The sequence below is a fragment of the Taudactylus pleione genome, unplaced genomic scaffold (assembly GCF_031769625.1).
Source record: "Taudactylus pleione unplaced genomic scaffold, aTauple2 ptg000400l, whole genome shotgun sequence".
NCBI classification, from domain to species: domain Eukaryota; kingdom Metazoa; phylum Chordata; class Amphibia; order Anura; family Myobatrachidae; genus Taudactylus; species Taudactylus pleione.
Window position 1 is genome coordinate 7,095,045 of NW_028284802.1, and position 20,507 is coordinate 7,115,551.

Below are 20,507 nucleotides of genomic sequence, written 5' to 3' on the forward strand. Positions count from 1 at the left end.
GGAGCACCCCTGATGGACAGAGCACCCCCTGGACAACACTACAGCACCTCTTTAGGACTGGGACACTGCACAGGACTTTGGAGTGGACACAGCCCCTATGGAGAACTGACTGCACAACACAGTCCAGCCAGCCCCTATGGACTTTGAAGTAGTGGACACAGCCCCTATTAACAACAGCAGCACAGCACAACACAGCCAGCCCCTATGGACTTTGAAGTAGTGGACAACAGCAGCACTACACTACACTACACTACACAGCCCTAACTCCCACCCTCCCTCTTCACTGTCCACAGCCGAGTGAGAAAATGGCGCCGACGTGGGTACCTTATATAGGATCCAAAACCCGCGAGACTCGGAAGGCGGGATGATGACGTTTTGCCTCGATTTCAGATCCGAGTCAGGCGGGAAAAGTCGAGCCTGATTCGGATCGGACTCGGATCGGGGGGGCTCGGGGGGGTTCAGATTTCAGAAATCCGAACCCGCTCACCCCTAATTTACATACACAAATGTGACACCTGTAATAGGCACAGTCCTGATGTCCCCTCACTCTCATGATTTTATTTAAGACAAACTGTAAGTGAGATGGAGCTGAGCAGTATTCTAGGAGAAAAAACAGGTAAATGCGGTGGTTCTAGTGTCGGATGTGGAAGTGATGCGATCTTTCATCATGCACAATTATATTTTCTAGCGTATCTGCTGCTGCTGCTGTATACCCACATAAGTGCAGAGTCACTGTCTGAGGGCAGTCCTAGGGACTGTGGCCTGTTGAATCACTTTTGCACATAGAGAAGTGTCCAACTTCTTGCAGTTTGTAAATGACCCTTAATGAAAGCAATCTGATTGGATTATTGCACAGTTACACGTAACCCCTATACAGTATATGTGTGCACAATCTTTACCTCTTAGCGTGTGGTTGCTGTGAAGCCCTTGGGTGGAAGTCATACATGTAGTTATGGGTCTAGTGTGGCTGTTTCTGATCCTCTGGTCTTTTGGTACCTTGCGACCCACTTCACTAAAGCGCCAGCTCTCAGAATACACTGTATAGGACACATACATAAAGGAGGGTATTATGATTTGCACATTTATGGCATAATTTTGTTTTTGTATCTTTGTTTAGGAAAAGAAAGCGAAAGACGAATAGGGATCCGGCTTCTAGCTCATCGCTGGATGCCGCTCCCGGTAAGAGAGGAGCCAGGAGAAGTCTTATTACACCTTCAGTAATATAACTGTAATTACACACAGTGCTGGTGTCCTGAGAGCTGCTCCTAGTAATTATACAGTGGGTCATTAATAATAATAATGATCTTTATGGATTGGGGGTAGTTATCCAGCACAGCATTACATTGTAGTAAAATGATTGCTCTATATTGTACCACAGTGCTCGGAGCAGATCTCAGCCACTATCTATTTACTAGGAGCTGCCATGTTCTGTGTGATATTCCAGCAAAGATACAGTATCCCAAATGCTGCTATTGTTGGGGAGGGGGAACCATGTCAGAACTAGACCCATAATACAATGTTATATAAATGATATATTCTTGGGGGCTGTAAACAGGAACAATCAGACATTGTTTGGAGATACCTTTACCCTCCCCAGTGATAACAATATTGGGCGTATTATGCTGGAATATCTATAACTGATGGTGATTACCGGTGATTATATCATACATGCCTACTCTACCGGAACGTCCAGGAAGCTCCCAAAAATTGTTTTGCGCTCCCGGCCGCCTGGAAAATTGGTCAAGTCTCCCAGGAGGCCACATTCCCGCGACCCCCACACACACCCCTGCAGCAGAGGGACAGATAAAGCGATTTGCGCTGAATCGCATCATGATGGCTTTGCCCCTGCTTCACAATCCTGGTAATCTCATCATTGTGTAGTGGGGACGGGGCCACAATGAGGCTATTCTATGATCATGCCCCTGCACTGCCCCCAATTCCGCACCATGAGCCCCATCCACGTCCCCTGTCCTGTTATATAACCTATGCTCCCTCCCTCTTATGCTCTGCCAGCTACAGTCCCACCAGCCCCTGTTATCTTATCATTATGCCTCCCTCTAGTCTATGAGCTCTAATTAGCGCCACCATCTACCCTCTGTCTCACAGCTGCCGTCCTTCACCAACCTTGTATGTACTTGTGCTGTATTGTAGGTGTAAGTTGTATTTTGTATGATTTATATCTCTCTGGCACTACATTATTATTACTTATTTATGAACAGTTATATATATATCTATATTCCCTATCACTTGGAGACACATTACTGCAGGGTTAATTATTTTAATTTTTTTTGGCAAAAGCAAATTAACCTCCCAGTGTGTTTTTGTTTTTTGTTTTTTTTTGGAGTGTGGGATGAAACCTGAGGAAACCCACCTAAACACAAGGAGAACATGCAAACTCTACACTTATAGTGGCTTGATCAGGAATCTAACGCAGGACATTATTGCATGACGACACTCATTTTAAACATGTATTGCTGGAGGTGACACACACATAATAGCACATCTTACAGGTAACCTCTTATCTTACTTCCACAGAATGCATTTTCTGCGGCCGTGCAGAGAATGATGTGGCCAAATTTGGAGAGTTGCTAACTAATAGCAAAGAGAAGCTGACCGTCCACCACTACTGCCTGGTATATATGCAAATAAATGATTGATGAACATCAGTATACATACACAGGGTGGGACTGGCCCACAGGGGTATAGGGGAAATCCCCGGTGGGCCCCACTGTCTGAAAGCCCCACCCGCTCCTCTAGGCGTCATGCTCCAGACTGTGCACTGAATTGTACATTGTTACTCTATTAGAGGGTCATTTACCTTGTGGAGCAGGACCACCGATAAACATCAGTTCATGATTCGCTTCTATAGAAACTACATCAAGATTTGCCTAATGGTCAGCCAAGCAAATGTGGCGGCTGTCCACACCCCCTCTATTGGATGACCACACCCCCTCTATTGGATGACCACACCTCTTTGTTGGATGACCACACCCCCTCTGTCGGATATGCCCCTATCACTGCTTTTCCCTGGTGAGCCCTTTATGCCCCAGTACGACACATTATATATATATTTCCTCCATTTTTAACTTTAGACATAGTGAATATTTTTTTGCGGAGTCTTCCCCTAAGGATATGTAGATATCTGCACAGTTAATGCTAAATGCTGGAAACAGTGTAACAATGTACTCCCAGTAATAACACGGGAACATACGCTACAGACACAAGGGTATCACATTGTTATTGGGAATGTAGTACAGATGTTAGCTCAGTGATTATACCCATAAGTACATCTCCCCTCTCTCTCTGATCCAGCTGCTAACCACTGGTATGCCGCAAAGAGGCAGAGACAACCAAGGATTCTACGGCTTCCTCTTCCCGGACGTGCGGAAGGCAGCGAGACGGGCAGCAGAGATGGTGAGGGGGCTGATCATGGTGATACTTCCTCATGTTGTGTGACCGGTGCCCAGGAAACATTCTCTTTTTTTATCACAGGAAAACCGAATTATACATATTGTGCCTGATCCTGAGTACACACATCGTCTAGTGTGTACCCAGCATAAAGTTGGGTACACACTAGGTCGACAACCTATCTGACGATTGGTAAGTGTATACTTACCAATTCGTCTGCCCGATGTGCCAGGCTTGACAGCTCAAATGGGAGGGCATTTAAATCACCCACCCAGTTCGATATATCACCCGTTTAAGCAAGCAGGTGATATATCTATCAGTGTGTACCCGGCTTTAGACCTGCTGTTTCCTATCTCTTCTGCTATGGAGCAGCACAGAAGGTGGTTAGCAGAGGACCTGGCTATACGTGTTAATTACAGTGATGATTTTATTATTAGTAAAGGGGTTATTTAGGGGTGGGTAAGGGATGCCAGCACTCAGGATCCTGGCGGTCAGAATCCCGGTGCAAGCATCCTGACAGGTTTAGGATACTGACACCTGCAGGTAAGTATCCTAAACCCTCCCCCTCCCCCTAAACCTATATCTCCCTCCCCAGAGCCTAAACCTGTCCCTCCCTCCCCGCAGCCTAAACCTGTCCCTCCCTCCCCACAGCCTAAACCTGTCCCTCCTTCCCCACAGCCTAAACCTGTCCTTCCCTCCCCGCAGCCTAAACTTGTCGCTCCCTCCCCACAGTCTAAACCTGTCCCTCCCTCCCCGCAGCCTAAACCTAGCCCTCCTTCCCCATAGCCTAAACCTGTCCCCTCCCTCCCCACAGCCTAAACCTGTCCCTTCCTCTCCACAGCCTAAACCTGTCCCTCCTTCCCCACAGCCTAAACCTGTCCCTCCCTCCCCGCAGCCTAAACTTGTCGCTCCCTCCCCACAGTCTAAACCTGTCCCTCCCTCCCCGCAGCCTAAACCTAGCCCTCCTTCCCCATAGCCTAACCTGTCCCTCCCTCCCCACAACCTAAACCTGTCCCTCCCTCTCCACAGCCTAAACCTTTCCCTCCCTCCCTCCCCGCAGCCTAAACCTGTCCCTCCCTCTCCACAGCCTAAACCTGTCCCTCCCTCCCTGCAGCCTAAACCTATCCCTCCCTCCCCACAGCCTAAACCTGTCCCTCGCTCCCCGCAGCCTAAACCTCTCTTCCCTTCCCCCCTGCAGCTTAAACCTAGCCCTGCCCCTAGTGCCTAATCCTAACCCCTAGCACCCTCCCCCTATCACGCAATACTTACCGTCGGGATGCCAGTGGTTGGGATGCTGGTGCCGGGTACTAAATGGTGTCTGGATTCCAGCACTGGCATTCTGAGTGCCGGCTTCCCGACAGCTGGGAAATAAACTACATCCCATTATATATAGTGGGGAACCTCCTTACACCCATTGTTCTTCTCTTACTCACTATTGTCATTTGTCATTTATAATGTTTGCAGACCTGCACAGTGTGTAAGGAACCGGGAGCATCCATCCACTGCAGCAGGAAGGGCTGCACAGAGAACGTGCACTTCCCATGTGGCCAGGAGAAGGGCTTCATTTCCCAGTATGCCGAGCAGTTTCCGTGAGTAATCCATTTACTTCTAGGTATTAGCTACATCCAATTAGTTATAGCTAAAGTGCTTTAAGTGCGAGAAATGCCATGTGCAATGTAAGTGATATCATACTGTATTATTGGGGAACATGGATGTGGGGATAAAGACTAAATATATAGATGATAGAGACCTGGCATTGAGCGTCGGGGAAAGGGGTGGTAACAAAACTTTGCTTTTGGGTGGATTGTTTAGTCTTTAAATGTAGAAGAGGTCACACATGGGGTGACAGCAGGAGGTAGCTCTATTGGAGAACATGCAGTTACAGAGGCTCTATTGATGTTTCCTTTGAAGCCATTTGTACTCTTACATTGTTCCCTTATAGATCATTTTGCACAAAGCATCGGCCCTTTCAGAAGGCTGGGCCACAGGAAGACCCCAGTGCATGCACCATCTGCCTGGAAGATCTGACACCTTCTCCATCTTATGAGGTGATTAAATGCCCCTGCTGCAAACATACCTGGCTCCACAGAACCTGCGTGCAGGTAAGTTCTCACGTTACTACTTACTCCTCACCGGGACAGACTCTTATCGGAGCCAGTGTCTTGGCCAAAATAATCTTGATAAATTGCCCCAAAAGTGCGATGAGATAAGCAGAAGGTGAGCCAGGAGGAGCCCCATGGAGTGGAGGGATTGGAGGAGAATGGGGGGTGGTCACCAATATCAAATGCTGCCATGAGCTCATGGGATATAAGAATAATTAACTGGCCATGAGGAGGCCACCAGTGATTGTGGGGGCAATGAAGGGACCCAAAACCTGATTGGAGAGGACCTAGGAGGGATTGGGAGGAGAGGAATGAGGTCCTGCTGTTGTACACCAATCGCTCGCAGGGGCTTAGGGGTAAGGTGGAGGATAGATGGGACAGTACATATATCGCTCTGCATTTTATGGGTGATCTAATGCAGAAGCTGATAACTGTATACGTTCTTTATACTGTATATGATGTTTTATGACACATGATGATGCTGCATGACATTAGGCTGGTGTCTTATCCTCAATTCATTCAGCTCTTGTGCAGGACTTTTGCTTTATAGCTGTAAGTATGTAATATATATATATATCTCCAAATGACAGCCAGCACACGCTGTATATATCAGTCAGGTGGCTTTGTCTGTGGTGACGCCTCATTGGTGCTCAATGAACACCAAATCCATGTCCAAAGTAGTTGCACAAAAGCAGAGGTCACTCACCAGGACTTCTCTTCATAGTGGTAAAACACCTACTTTAATTGTCACAGCATTGGTGCAATAATCAAGAAGGTCGATGTTTCCACCGCAAAAACGCGGTCTTTTTCAAGACACCACCAGTGCATAGGACAGGACATGTATATATATATATATATATATATATATATATATATTGATTAATTCGAACCTCTTACTGTACATTTATTACAGATGCAGGCACTAAGCGCGGGAAAGTATTACCTGAAGTGTCCCATATGCCAGAATATGGAGCACTTCCAGAAGGAGATGGTACGGATGGGCATCTACATTCCTCACAGGTATATTATATAAATGTTTTATTTGCCTTTAACATAATACTGTAGAATCCGGCACCACCCTCACCCTCATCCCTCACTGGGCGCATCGCTAAATGGACGGGCCGACCAGGGGCATAATGAGGCTGGAGGGGACCACGTGCAGATTTCTGTGAGCCACAACCCCCCATGACAATACATGTCAGTAATCTGGCATTATACTTGGAAATGTGGTGCCAGCTACACTTATCTGGTGATCACGCCAGAAACTTGGTGCCGGCGCAACTTTGCATAATAACAGAGTAATGTTGCTGGGCGGCAGCGGGGATGGACTGTACATAGGTAACTGAGATGGCTGCAAGGAGTGCGCTGTGTGTCCCCTGCACCCATTATAGAGACGCCGCTGGTGCTGATACATGTGCAGAGCTTACACGGGGAAGTGACCGCTCACTTCTGTGGTTGTTCACCTTGAATTTCATACTAATGTAATGCTATAAGCAACATGTGCCCAATACTAATGTAATGCTATAAGCAACATGTGCCCAATACTAATGTAATGCTATAAGCAACATGTGCCCAATACTAATGTAATGCTCTAAGCAACATGTGCCCAATACTAATGTAATGCTATAAGCAACATGTGCACAATACTAATGTAATGAAATTCATCAGTTCATTATTAAGCAAGTGGCCAAATGCAGTCTGTAGATGCTGCTATGGGTCTATGGGGGGGGATTCAGAGGTGGGCGCTGTACTGATTTGGTGACAAATGATGAGGGTTTCTGTTATGTGCATGCATCGGTGCCACATTGTGCATCTGCGGTGATGGCGTTGCCGCTCTGGTCGAGTTATGTTGTTACTCGCAGTAACACCACAGTGTAAGTAACACTCGCAGTAACACCACAGTGTATTTAACACTCGCAGTAACACCACAGTGTAGGTAACACTCGCAGTAACACCACAGTGTAGGTAACACTCGCAGTAGCACCACAGTGTAGGTAACACTCGCAGTAACACCATAGTGTAGATAACACTAGCAGTAACACCACAGTGTAGGTAACACTCGCAGTAACACCACAGTGTAGGTAACACTCACAGTAACACCACAATGTAGGTAACACTCGCAGTAGCACCACAGTATAGGTAACACTCACAGTAACACCACAATGTAGGTAACACTCGCAGTAGCACCACAGTATAGGTAACACTCACAGTAACACCACAGTGTAGGTAACACTCGCAGTAGCACCAAAGTGTAGGTAACACTCACAGTAGCAGGGGAAGAAATATGGGAGACAATGGAGGCGCCTGCCGCCGGGCTCCAGCTCTGAAGGGGCACCTCCTCCTTTGTCCACAACATATTCACCCCACTTAGGGCTATAACTATGTACCCGGAGTGTACCATCACAGCCGCCCAATACATGGCACCCCTTCCCGGCACCTCAGAAGCCACCATACATTAGTGGAGAGCTCCATGTCAGACCATTAGCTGCTACCTTCATCTGTCTATAGCCTGTCTGCATGCAAATTGCTACATTACAGTGTCAGCAGCTGTGATGAGGGGGTACCAAATTATAACTTGCCTCCGGGCATCTGGGATGAATTTCCGCCACTGCGCAGTAGGAAAATCACCGGGAAAATGGCTTCTGTGCCATTTTGCCGGTGACCTGCGCATGTGCAGTAGACTCTGGCTCAGACTAGTGCCAAGAGTCTACTGCTGCGCTCAGGGCACTGCCGGCCACTGGGTGGAGAGGAGGAGGCACCGGACGGAGACTGCACACAGGCCCCTCCTACTTAATACGCCCCTGTTCGCTGGCCTAGGCAGCTTAGTTGTGCTGTACATTCTGAGCAATAGTGTTTCTCAGATGTACGATGGTCCATGCGATGTTCCTGATTTTGATCCGATGCTGCATTTTAGGATGCGTACAGTGGATCTGAGAAGCCAGCGGTTGGCATCTCATTTAAGAAAATGGCACCTGCAGCATTTATATAACTTATGAGTTCTGCTCTGACCGATGACGCAACATCGATCCCTCTTGCGTCCCCCTGAGAATCAGGCCTAAGACTGCGGTCATTTTCCAACTGTTCTAACAGACTCCAGTGACGCTTAGCGAGATGCTAAACTCAGCCATCTTGTCCAATTTGCCAAACACTTACACTATAATTCCTCACAGTAACTACAGATGTGACCTCTCTATGGCAGCTGTTACACCCTGTGCTCCAGCTCACACACCCTCCTTTCATTGTAGAAAGTGTTATAGCTTCTTCCTACAGCTATAACTGATAGCCAGCCAGGTGTGCAATCACAGTGTCAGCCGCTCCAACATCTATGTAATACGGCTGGGAGAGTTTTGTCTTCTATCTCATATATAGGTCATGGCATTTGTCACGGTGCTGTACACCCAATGTCAGGCCCAGGTTCCCCGGGCAGATTTGTAGATGTGATGCCTGGGACACATGGAGACAGATTTACTTGTGGGGGATATCAGGGACCTGGTACAGTGTCCAAATGTCATTTACTCTCTGCCATCTGTGCTGGTCAGTAGTGGTGCATGTAGGTGCCCATTGCTGCCTGGTTATAGTGTCTGGCAAGGTGTAGAAAGAACCATGTGAGACAGACAGAATAAAGACCTCAGTGTACGTCAGTGACATTATATCACATTAACCTTACAGAGATGCAGCATGGGAGCGTGAGGACAACGCTTACAGAGAGCTACTGCAAGTGCACCAGAGGTGTGATGTGGAACCCTGCCTGTGTGACAGAGGAAGAACCCACAGTGACAGTGGAGGGTAAATTGTATTCAATTAAACATTTCTAAATTACTGAACCTAACACCGATCTTAGAGCCGTAACCAGACATTTTACACCCCCCCACGAAAATAATCATCATTTGATGGCATTTGCTCTCTCTCTCCACCCCACGCTATATATATATATTTTGATTTGTACCTTTTATCCTCCACCAATGCCCGGATTGTAGGCAGAATGAAGGAAGTCGGGCGACGTATCATCCATTGCGCTTAGTTAGCACTCTGGTGCCGATCAGGTGGAAACAGTTATGTTGACATGCCGGGGCAGCGACACTGCCTTTCGTGACTTATCTCGCTATATGTCCGGTGCCCTGTAGTCAGAGCCGGATTTAGACCTCCCGGGGCCCTAGGCCCTGGAGCAAGACATACACATCATATTATATACGCACATTGTTATATATATATATATATATATATATTTACACACACACACAGTTTTATTTCTCCAAAGGAAAACTGTCCAATCTGTGGAAAGGAATAGGCGGCAACCTTGAATCCTGACGAAAAGGTCTTAGGACCTTGAAACGTCGACTATGTATTTAATCCATCGGTGATCAATACACGTTTTATTGGAGACAAAAGAATGCCGCCTATTCTTTTCCAGACGGGGAGGGCCAGGTTTTCCATATCTTGCTCCAGTGACACCTACTGTACTAAATGCACAGTTACTACAGTCTTCCTAAGTCACTATATATGTGTATATATATATATATATATATATATATATATATATATATACATATATATATATATATATCATCCTGTAACAAATATATACATGAAAGGAGTGTGCATGTTTGTGTGTGTGTGTGTATACATACATACATACATACATACATACATACATACACAGTGTGATAGGCGCAATGGGAAGTAAGGGTGTCAAATAAACAGAGGAAGACAGGAGGAGAAATAGTGTGAGATGGGAGGAAAGGGGGAAGAACAGAGGGAGATGGGAGGAAAGGGGGAAGAACAGAGGGAGATGGGAGGAAAGGGGGAAGAACAGAGGGAGACGGGAGGAAAGGGAGAAGAACAGAGGGAGATGGGAGGAAAGGGGGAAGAACAGAGGGAGACGGGAGGAAAGGGAGAATAACAGAGGGAGATGGGAGGAAAGGGGGAAGAACAGAGGGAGACAGGAGGAAAGGGGGAAGGTACAGAGGGAGACGGGAGGAAAGGGGGAAGAACAGAGGGAGACGGGAGGAAAGGGGGAAGGTACAGAGGGAGACGGGAGGAAAGGGGGAAGAACAGAGGGAGACGGGAGGAAAGGGGGAAGAACAGAGGGAGACGGGAGGAAAGGGGGAAGAACAGAGGGAGATGGGAGGAAAGGGGGAAGAACAGAGGGAGATGGGAGGAAAGGGGGAAGAACCGAGGGAGACGGGAGGAAAGGGGGAAGAACAGAGGGAGATGGGAGGAAAGGGGGAAGAACCGAGGGAGACGGGAGGAAAGGGGGAAGAACAGAGGGAGATGGGAGGAAAGGGGGAAGAACAGAGGGAGATGGGGGGAAAGGGAAAAGAACTGAGGGAGATGGGAGGAAAGGGGGAAGAACAGAGGGAGACGGGAGGAAAGGGGGAAGAACAGAGGGAGACGGGAGGAAAGGGGGAAGAACAGAGGGAGACGGGAGGAAAGGGGGAAGAACAGAGGGAGACGGGAGGAAAGGGGGAAGAACAGAGGGAGATGGGAGGAAAGGGGGAAGAACAGAGGGAGACGGGAGGAAAGGGGGAAGAACAGAGGGAGACGGGAGGAAAGGGGGAAGAACAGAGGGAGATGGGAGGAAAGGGGGAAGAACAGAGGGAGACGGGAGGAAAGGGGGAAGAACAGAGGGAGATGGGAGGAAAGGGGGAAGGTACAGAGGGAGATGGGAGGAAAGGGGGGAGAACAGAGGGAGACGGGAGGAAAGGGGGAAGAACAGAGGGAGATGGGAGGGAAGAGGGAAGGTACAGAGGGAGACAAGAGGGAAGGGGGAAGGAACAGAGGGAGACGGGAGGAAAGGGGAAGAACAGAGGGAGACGGGAGAAGGTGAAATATATATATATATATATATATATAAAAATAATATTCCTTTCATAAATAAATGTGTGTATGCAGCTTCTGGTTGTTATAGTCACACTGACAGCCTGGCCCCTTCACTGCCCACTAACAGCTCCACATGCCCTCTTGCATAGCACCCATCATTCCCACCCCCCTCCCCTCACAGACCCCTCTCAGCAGCCATAGACCCTCTCCCCTCACACTACAGGTCCCCCTCACAGCACAGACCCACCCTCCCCTCAGACACTCCTCTCCCCTCACAGTACAGACACCGCCTCACAGACACCTCTCAGCAGCCATAGACCCTCTCCCCTCACACCACAGGTCCCCTCTCACAGCACAGACCCACCCTCCACTCCTCTCCCCTCACAGTACAGACACCCCCTCCCCTCACAGACCCCTCTCAGCAGCCATAGACCCTCTCTCCTAACGGTACAGACCTCCCTCCCCTCACAGACCCCCTCCCAGCCCAGCATAGACCCCGTCCCCTCACAGTTCTGAGCCTTTCTACCCTCCCCACCAGCTCCAGCAAATGTACCTGCCTATGACATCCATATGCACCGCGTCTGCATGGCTCACCTCTTCAGCCTTAACAGCGGCACAGCGGGGGAGTGAGACAGTGAATCACTGTCACTGTCTGTCGGCGGGCGGGTGTGTGCGGACGCAGCGGCATCCTCCTCACTGTGGCTTGTACTCCATTCAGCAGCAGCATCCCCAAGCCTGCCCCTTCCTGCTTAGGGCTGGCCAGCTCCGTCCTGAACTCTGCCTCCTCCTCCCCCAGCTTAGTAGCAGCCGGGCCTCCGACGTGCTGCTACTACACTGCCGGTATGTGTGTCCTGTCTCCCGGCTGGTGCTAGTAGCAGCTTGTCATAAACAGCGCTGCAGGTTCTCCCCACGGACAGTTTTTGGTGGGCCTGCCCGGCCTGGTCACGGGCCCCTTGGGACCCACCGGGTCCTAGGCGGCCGCTTAGGTTGCCTAGCGGCAAATCCAACCCTGCCTGTAGTACAGTATATAACGCCTTTGTATTTCAGGAGTGTTTCTTTATTAAATATGTATAAAACTCCCCTACATATTACACAGTGTTTATGTCTTATAAGCTGCCACATTGTTTGATCATCCCTAATATACAATAAAACCTTTAGTACCTGAGGTTCTCCATTTCTTCCAGAAACACGATGCTCCCTTACTCAGGTTTATAGCTCCAGCTTTAGGGAAGAGATTTATCCTATGTGTTTCCCCTTTCAGTGATTGGTGCATAATCCGCTGCCAGTGCTGCGGAGCATCCGGAACCCACCTCACCTGCTCTGCCCTGACATCGGTGGAGTGCACCTGGGCATGTGCTGACTGTACATCTATCCTGGAGAGACCTGAGGATGAGGAAGGTGAGTACTGTCCCAGGCTACTTTCTGTAATATACATTATTATGTGTGGTTAGTATGGTGTCTAAGATCATAAATTATATTTCACTAAAGAGGTAGAATGAGAATTAATGGAAACTCTCATTAAGTAACAATTATTTTATATTATGGCAAGATACATTTATTAAACGTTTCTATATATAGCATGTATTACTTGGGCTGTCAGTATGTGACGTAATATGTACCACTTACTGTATGACCATAAGGTGGGTAGAGATGCAGAGGAGACAAATCTGGGGAAGGTGCCCCAGTTATTTAGAACCCTGCTAACCACAGTGATCACTTCCCACCATAACGTTTGGAGTAAGGAACATTTGTACACGTGGCAGATGTCTTCTACTATTACATGCAGTGGGTGTGACTGACTTGATTCCCCTGTGCTGCCCTACCAGTCATTTATATTACATAATATTGTGCCTGGGGCAAGTGGAATGAAGCAATCTGTCCTCATCGTGTCAGACACCCAGGGGTATATTTACTAAAGTGACAGTTTTTAGAAGTGGAGATGTTGCCCATAGCAACCAATCAGATTCTACTTAACATGTAACTAGCACCTTCTAGCAGATAATAACTAGAATCTGATTGGTTGCTATGGGCAACATCTCCACTTCTAAAAACTCTCACTTTAGTAAATTTATCCCCCAATGTCTGAGCTGGAAGTACCTATACAACTGGGAGCTTAGATTGGTCACATGGAAGTTAGCGGGATGCGGGAGAGTGACCGGCTCTCCCAGCTGTGCAGGGGACTCCCTAAAATTGAGTTTCCAGGATGTTTCGGGTGACTTTGGAAAATATGTTTAATTGGTTCATGATCAAGTTGCACTAAAATGGATCTAATAAGCTTTAGCCTCCTACAGTCACACCAGTCACGGTGGGCACATATATGTGATTTTAAATGCACTCGCCTACTGCATGTTATCATAATATAAAACATGTATGTCAGGGCTGGACCTGCATCATTTTTACTGACAACCTCCATAAGTGTTGCTGAAATTCATATTTATGTGTGGCCCTTTTCTTGTTACAACAACCTTAGGCTACCGGGGCATTGTAGGATGCAGACAACGTCCACATAACCGTACAGTATCAGTAACAATGTTGTGTCTCATTCTGATTGCAGAGTCACCGGCAGAGTCACCAATGCCATCTACAAGCAGCGGATGTGAGCCACCTGCCATAACACCGGCAGAGTCACCAATGCCATCTACAAGCAGCGGATGTGAACCAGCTGCCATAACACCAGCAGATGAGACCTGTCCCCGCGTTAGAGGATACAAACTTGTAACAACAAGGAGATGCAGGAGATCTCCCTACCAGCTTCGGAACCCCCGGCAGTAACATCAGCAGGGGAGATAAGGTATAACACATCAACAATGTATAGGACAGGGACAAATGGTCTACACCAGATGGGTAACATGCAATAGGTCACTAGAGACAAAAGGTCAACAGGTACAATATGTCAATAGTGAAGAAGGTCGACAGGGTTTAAAAGGCCGCCAAGTTCAAACAGTTGACACACATGGTCAACATTTTTTTTTTAACTTTAACCCTTATGTGTGGTCTCTAGGCGTTGGCCATACTATCGCACAGAGCCGTCCTTCCAGTGGAAGTGTCATTGTCATGTAGACTGACATCCACGCTCGCACACAGCATGCAGACGCAGGTGGGGGGCCTGTGTTACCCAGCATGGGGTGGGTGTAAGTCCTGATACTAATGATGATGGCTATGGACAGAAATACAGTGGGCGGCCCTGTTTTCCACATGCAGACACACGGATGTTCAGCATAAGCAGGCAGAGGCTTGCATTAGCAGAATTAGTCAGACCGCCATGGCCGGATGGCAGAATCAGGACCTATGTGCCTGGCCAGCCTGGGCTTTGTAGTGTAACTCCCTCTTCAGTGTCCAGTGGCTCAAGTAGGTTCCATCAATTGCAACAGGTGTGTTTCCTTTTACTTCCCTGACAAAGAGGTGACGGTCACCCAGCCCCTGGCGCTATAATCACACAGTTATAGTATTAAAAAACTGTATTATTAGACTGGAGCACTTCTAGTCCATATCACCAGGGGCTGGCTGGCAACTTTCAGCCTGGGGGGCAGATGCAAGCAAGTGTCCAGGCTTTTCTACCAGTGCATGCATCTGGAATAATGGTCTGTAAGTGTGGTTTGCCTAATGTGGGTGTGGTTTGCCTAATGTGGGTGCGGTTTGCCTAATGTGGGTGTGATTTAAAAAGTTATTGAAATCAGTGAAAAATTGTTATGACAATGGACTATAAATAAATACATCATATACCAGCCTCATTTTACTAAGCTGACACTATTCTAGTGACCGACACACAATACAGGGAACACTCTAGTGACCGATACACAATACAGGGAACACTCTAGTGATCGATAAACAAAGCAGGAACTATTCTAATATAACGCAGGGACCATTCTAATACAAAGCAAGGACCATTATACTGCATATGTAAAAAATACTAATTTATTTTTCCTCCACTAGGGGGCACAGGGATGAGACACACATCAGGAGCCACAAGCCGCAGCCGGTGCTCATCGGGGGAAGCAAGGTAAGCAGGTATGCTGGGAGCTGTGGGTTCGCAGCTTTCACCACCAGAGCAGGAGACCTCTGGCACCTCTATGGGTGCTGGCAGTGGGGGCTCCCGGTCTAACCACACTCACCACTAGACCACCAGGGATTTCTATATGGAGCAGGGGCTGCTTCATAGCAGTGGCGGCCATGTTCCCTGAGAGTTATATTTAGAAAAGGGATAAGGAGTTGTTGGTGTTGGGTGCACAAATAGAAATAAATATTAAGTAAAATATAACTTTTATTGGTTAATACCTAAAATAGATGTACCCTATTGGAAAGGGAATAAACAGTGAAATATAAGGATTAAAATTGATATCAAACAAAACACACATAAATGAAAAGGGAGGCAGATCCACTGATGTATTGTTGCATGGGGTGTAACTACACCCAAATGACTATAAATGTTAATAAATCAATTAATCATATATATATATATATATATCAAGATTACAAATTGTTCCTATCTATTATAGATGCTATGTATACCAGCGGCATGAGTAAATATTGCATCCAATATAATAGTATTGACACACCAAATTAATTAGAGGGGGAAATTCATATATAAATCCCCTGTTAGTTGTAAGTAGGGACTCTTTATAATGGTGGTTTGTCAGCCTTAACACCGGGTTATCACTGTGTAATTATACTGATCTATTATCATATGGGTAGTAGCAATCTCATTGTAACACACTCATGTAATACACTTAGGTACATTGTGTGGGGGAATATATAGGAGCAGAATATTAATTTATAACCACAATTCCCCAAATGATTATCTTTAATATGGATAGCATATCCTTGTTGGATTAGTGTGACAGCACGTTTATCATGCTACTAACTTAATTGTTGTAGTGGGCCAGTTGTTACCAGTTCACAACAGTAGCAGCAGATTGCTACTATCAGTTATACTATATGCAAGTGAAAAGTGATTCAGGTTTTATAAGTATCACGCTGTGTGTCATACATCTGCTTAGGGTACACAACAGCTCCCAACATAGCAGTCTCAATTTATCAATTCTATTAATTAGAGACCGAATGACATACTAATCTGTAACAATCAATTTTATGCATTTAGTTTCAATTTGTTAGAATCTGACACAGTGCATACTGTCATTATCTTTAGTGTTACACTGTGTGAGGTCCAAATGTTCAGGGCACACAACACATTGTGGTATATTGATGTCAGCTTATTAGCTTTAATAACACAGCTGACCATATATTGCTCTATAACAATGTGTCCTATTCTGCAGTATCAGCCTGTTGGCAATTATCGGCTATGCAGAATATTATCCTGAGGTAGTTGGACCTAATACATGCCACTACATAGCATCTTGGAGTCAAAAAGGTGTAGACATATTATCCCTTTCAACAAACAACATGGAGCTGCCAGTGACGCCGACGCGCGCGTTTCACTGTAAGCAGCTTTTTCAAAGCTGAACCCGATTGTTCAGCTCGACCAGCTATTTATTCTAGTTTGAAACTCCAATCATGTTGGTATCCCATGTCACATGGTATCCCCATCCAATAGGGGATAGCCCTCATCAGTAGTCACATGTATTATCACATGATTCATGCAGTGAGTCATAGAAACTACTGCCGGTCATGTGATCGGAATTACAGCCAATAGGAAAGGGGGTGTGTTCATTCATCTGTGTTGTAAACACATTACTAAAATGAGCCGTCCGTCTAGTAACTGGTAGGTAAACAGTGATGTTCAATTTAAAACTTATTAGTGTCAATAGAAAAACGAGTCATAGACATATTACTGCCAATCATATAAACATATTGCTGAAACGAGCTGTCCATAAGGTAACTGGTAAGTGGACATTGATAATCAATTAAAACCTCTAAATATCAATAAAGAGGTGAGTCATAAACATTGCTGCCGATCGTATGATCGAAATACCAGCCAATAGGAAGGGGGGTATGTTCATTCATCTGTTTTATAAATAGATTGCTAAAACGAGTCATTCGTTTAATAATTAGTAAGTGGGCAATAATGTTCAGATTAAAACCCTTAAATATCATTAAGGATCTTTATATTTATGATTGAAAAAGCACAAAATATAAACATAACATTAAAAATAGGAGAATTTATTTATTGGTGTGTTGCAAGTGATCAGTTTGATACTTATATGATTCCCTTGATAAATATAAACAAGAAGAAGGGAAAAATAAGTGAGATGTAAATAAAATTATCATATTATGGATGTGTTGATAAAAGTGCAAGCTTGAGTGAGGTAGTCATTAGTGAGGAAAAATAGTGAAAAATAGTGACAACATGATAAAAACTAATTGTGAAAAGAAAAAAAAGGAGGGGAAATGTAAAAAAAATAAAAAAATTATATGTGATACAGTGACTGCTTTATTTCTTGAATCAATTACTCAATTGTATAGTAGTATACAATTAAATTCTATCCAAATAGACTCAATGGTGCTTGTTAAATGCATCATAATAAATCATTGCTGTACAATCAATGTTTACATACTATCTCATTGAATTGTGTTCATACCATATGATATTATGGGTAATAGTTCATAATGAGCCACTTCTAATGTTAGCAATGTCCCCAATCTCCTATATTATAGGGATGGTATCCATGATCTTTAAGAATTGAAGGGAGTCATTCACATAATATTATAGGTGGTAAAGCAAGAAAAACCACTTCCTTCTTAATGGTAATGATGTCCCTCATTCACCATGTTAGAAAGATAATATATAAATGGTTTTAAAAAATGAAAGATATGGGGCATAGCTGTTTGCTTCATTTAGCCCTCCCGGGTACAAGCTGTTCATTAGGAAGATCATTTTAGTTTCCCATTTCAACAACTCACGATCCAAGTCTCCTCCTCTATTAATATTCTGCTCCTATATATTCCCCCACACAATGAACCTAGGTGTATTACATGAGTGTGTTACAATGAGATTGCTACTACCCATTTGATAATAGATCAGTATAATAACACAGTGATAACCCGGTGTTAAGGCTGACAAACCACCATTATAAAGAGTCCCTACTTACAACTAACAGGGGATTTATATATGAATTTCCCCCTCTAATAAATTTTGTGTGTCAATACTATTATATTGGATGCAATATTTACTCATGCGGCTGGTTTACATAGCATCTATAATAGATAGGAACAATTTGTAATCTTGACATATATATATGATTAATTGATTTATTAACCTTTATAGTCATTTAGGTGTAGTTACACCCCACGCAACAATACATCAGTGGATTTGCCTCCCTTTTCATGTATATGTGTGTTTTGTTTGATATCAATTTTAATCCTTATATTTCACTGTTTATTCCCTTTCTAAAAGGATAGATCTATTTTAGGTATTAACCAATAAAAGTTATATTTTACTTAATATTTAATTCTATTTATGCACCCACCACCAACAACTCCTTATCCCTTTTCTAAATATATGCTCTTACTTAGTTGATTAGGGCTACACCCCCATCATTTTATGAAGTATTGAGTTAAGATTATATAGGGGTTCATAACCAATATTAGTAGTGTGCAGATACCTTCCCCTCTTCCTTTTCCCCTTTTTTTTCATCCCTGAGAGTTATGCCAGATGGGGGAGGCTGGAGCTTCCCTTTTTACCCCTCCCCCACCCCTAGGGGTGTGCTTTCCCTATGCAGCCAATAAGCCCCAAGCAGATCCTCCCTTCTCTCCTCCCCCTCCTAGACCCTGAGCAGCCATTTTATAACATTGCCTGCCCCAGCATTGGAGAGAGAACCTGGGCTCCTGCCTCTTCTGATAGGCTGCTCCCACGTATCTCATTGCTCCTTCCTGCTGGTTAGGCTGGATTGTTGAGCTTATTTAGCCCACATTTTTCTGCATTGAGAGGTCGGTGTGTCTGTGAGTAAGTGTACGTTACTTGTGTGTCTGTACCTGCTGTTACTGGTCACTGAGAAACACCCCTTGCAGGGGCTGCTTGTGTATGTGTGTATATATATACATGGGTCTCGAGAGGCCATCTTCTGTAGCAGCCTACACTATGCTCCTGCAGATAAGAATGGTCGTAGTCTACTTTACTCTACGAGGCCTAACTTACCTAAATGATACAATGGCTAAGTGACATCAGGAGGTATACTATCAGGCATACCAGCTATGTGTTTTATACATACACTGCATAGCTGACTTTCACACAATATTTTTGTGGACGATTACCCTACCAGATATCTCTGGATAAAGTACTTATTTCCAGGTATCACTGACGGAGGTCCATACACTTATCCAGGGTATGTCTCGGGTGCTCCATTTTATGCAGATTGGACTCCTCCCCCTCTAAAGACACTAGTACTGGTGACTGGTCCCCTTTGCAGCACGAAAGCATTCCCTCCCTTAAGGGGACAGCTTTGGGATGTCCCACAGTCTCCAATGTCCCCCATGGCATGAAAGAGAAAATAGGATTTTTGTTCTTACCTGTAAAATCCTTTTCTCTGAGTCCATGTGGGACATGTGGTCGCAGAACCTTACTCCACTGGCTGGTTAGGGGTTGGTTCTGGCACCTATTTGGTCAAAGGGTTCTACCCCTGCTTGTAACTGGTTCTGTGTGCCTGGTTCTTTCCTCCTCTCCTCCTACTCTCCCTGTCCTTGGCCTTTTGTTAGTATTAACTGGATGCATGAGGCAGGGGGCGGGGTATAGGGGAGGAGGAGCCTGTGCTGCTGCTTTAATCTTAACTCTTTGGTGCCCAGGCTCCTCCAGCTCCACCTATACCCAGGTGTTCTAGTGTCCCCCATATGGATTCAGAGAAAAGAATTTTACAGGTAAGAACAAAAATCCAGTTTTAGTACCCACTATGATTTTATGTTGTGATCTAGTACTGGAGATCTTATGGATTCCATTTGCAAGATTGATGGGTGGCTGCTATATAGAACCAGTAAGAGATCGGGGCGAGGTGAGCAGTGGGCAGTATGAGGTGACCCGTGTCCCTGTACTAATAGCCTAATAATAGCTAATCGCTAGAATTGTTAGGAGCATAGCTAGTGCCACTAAAAGATACTGACTTTACACTTATTCTAGTGGCCTTAAAGATTCTGCTCTCAGGGTCATTTCACGTGGAACATTTATCACCATCCTTCTTCCTGGTTGTTGTAGAACCCTCCCACACTACAGAGCCCAATGGACGGACAGTG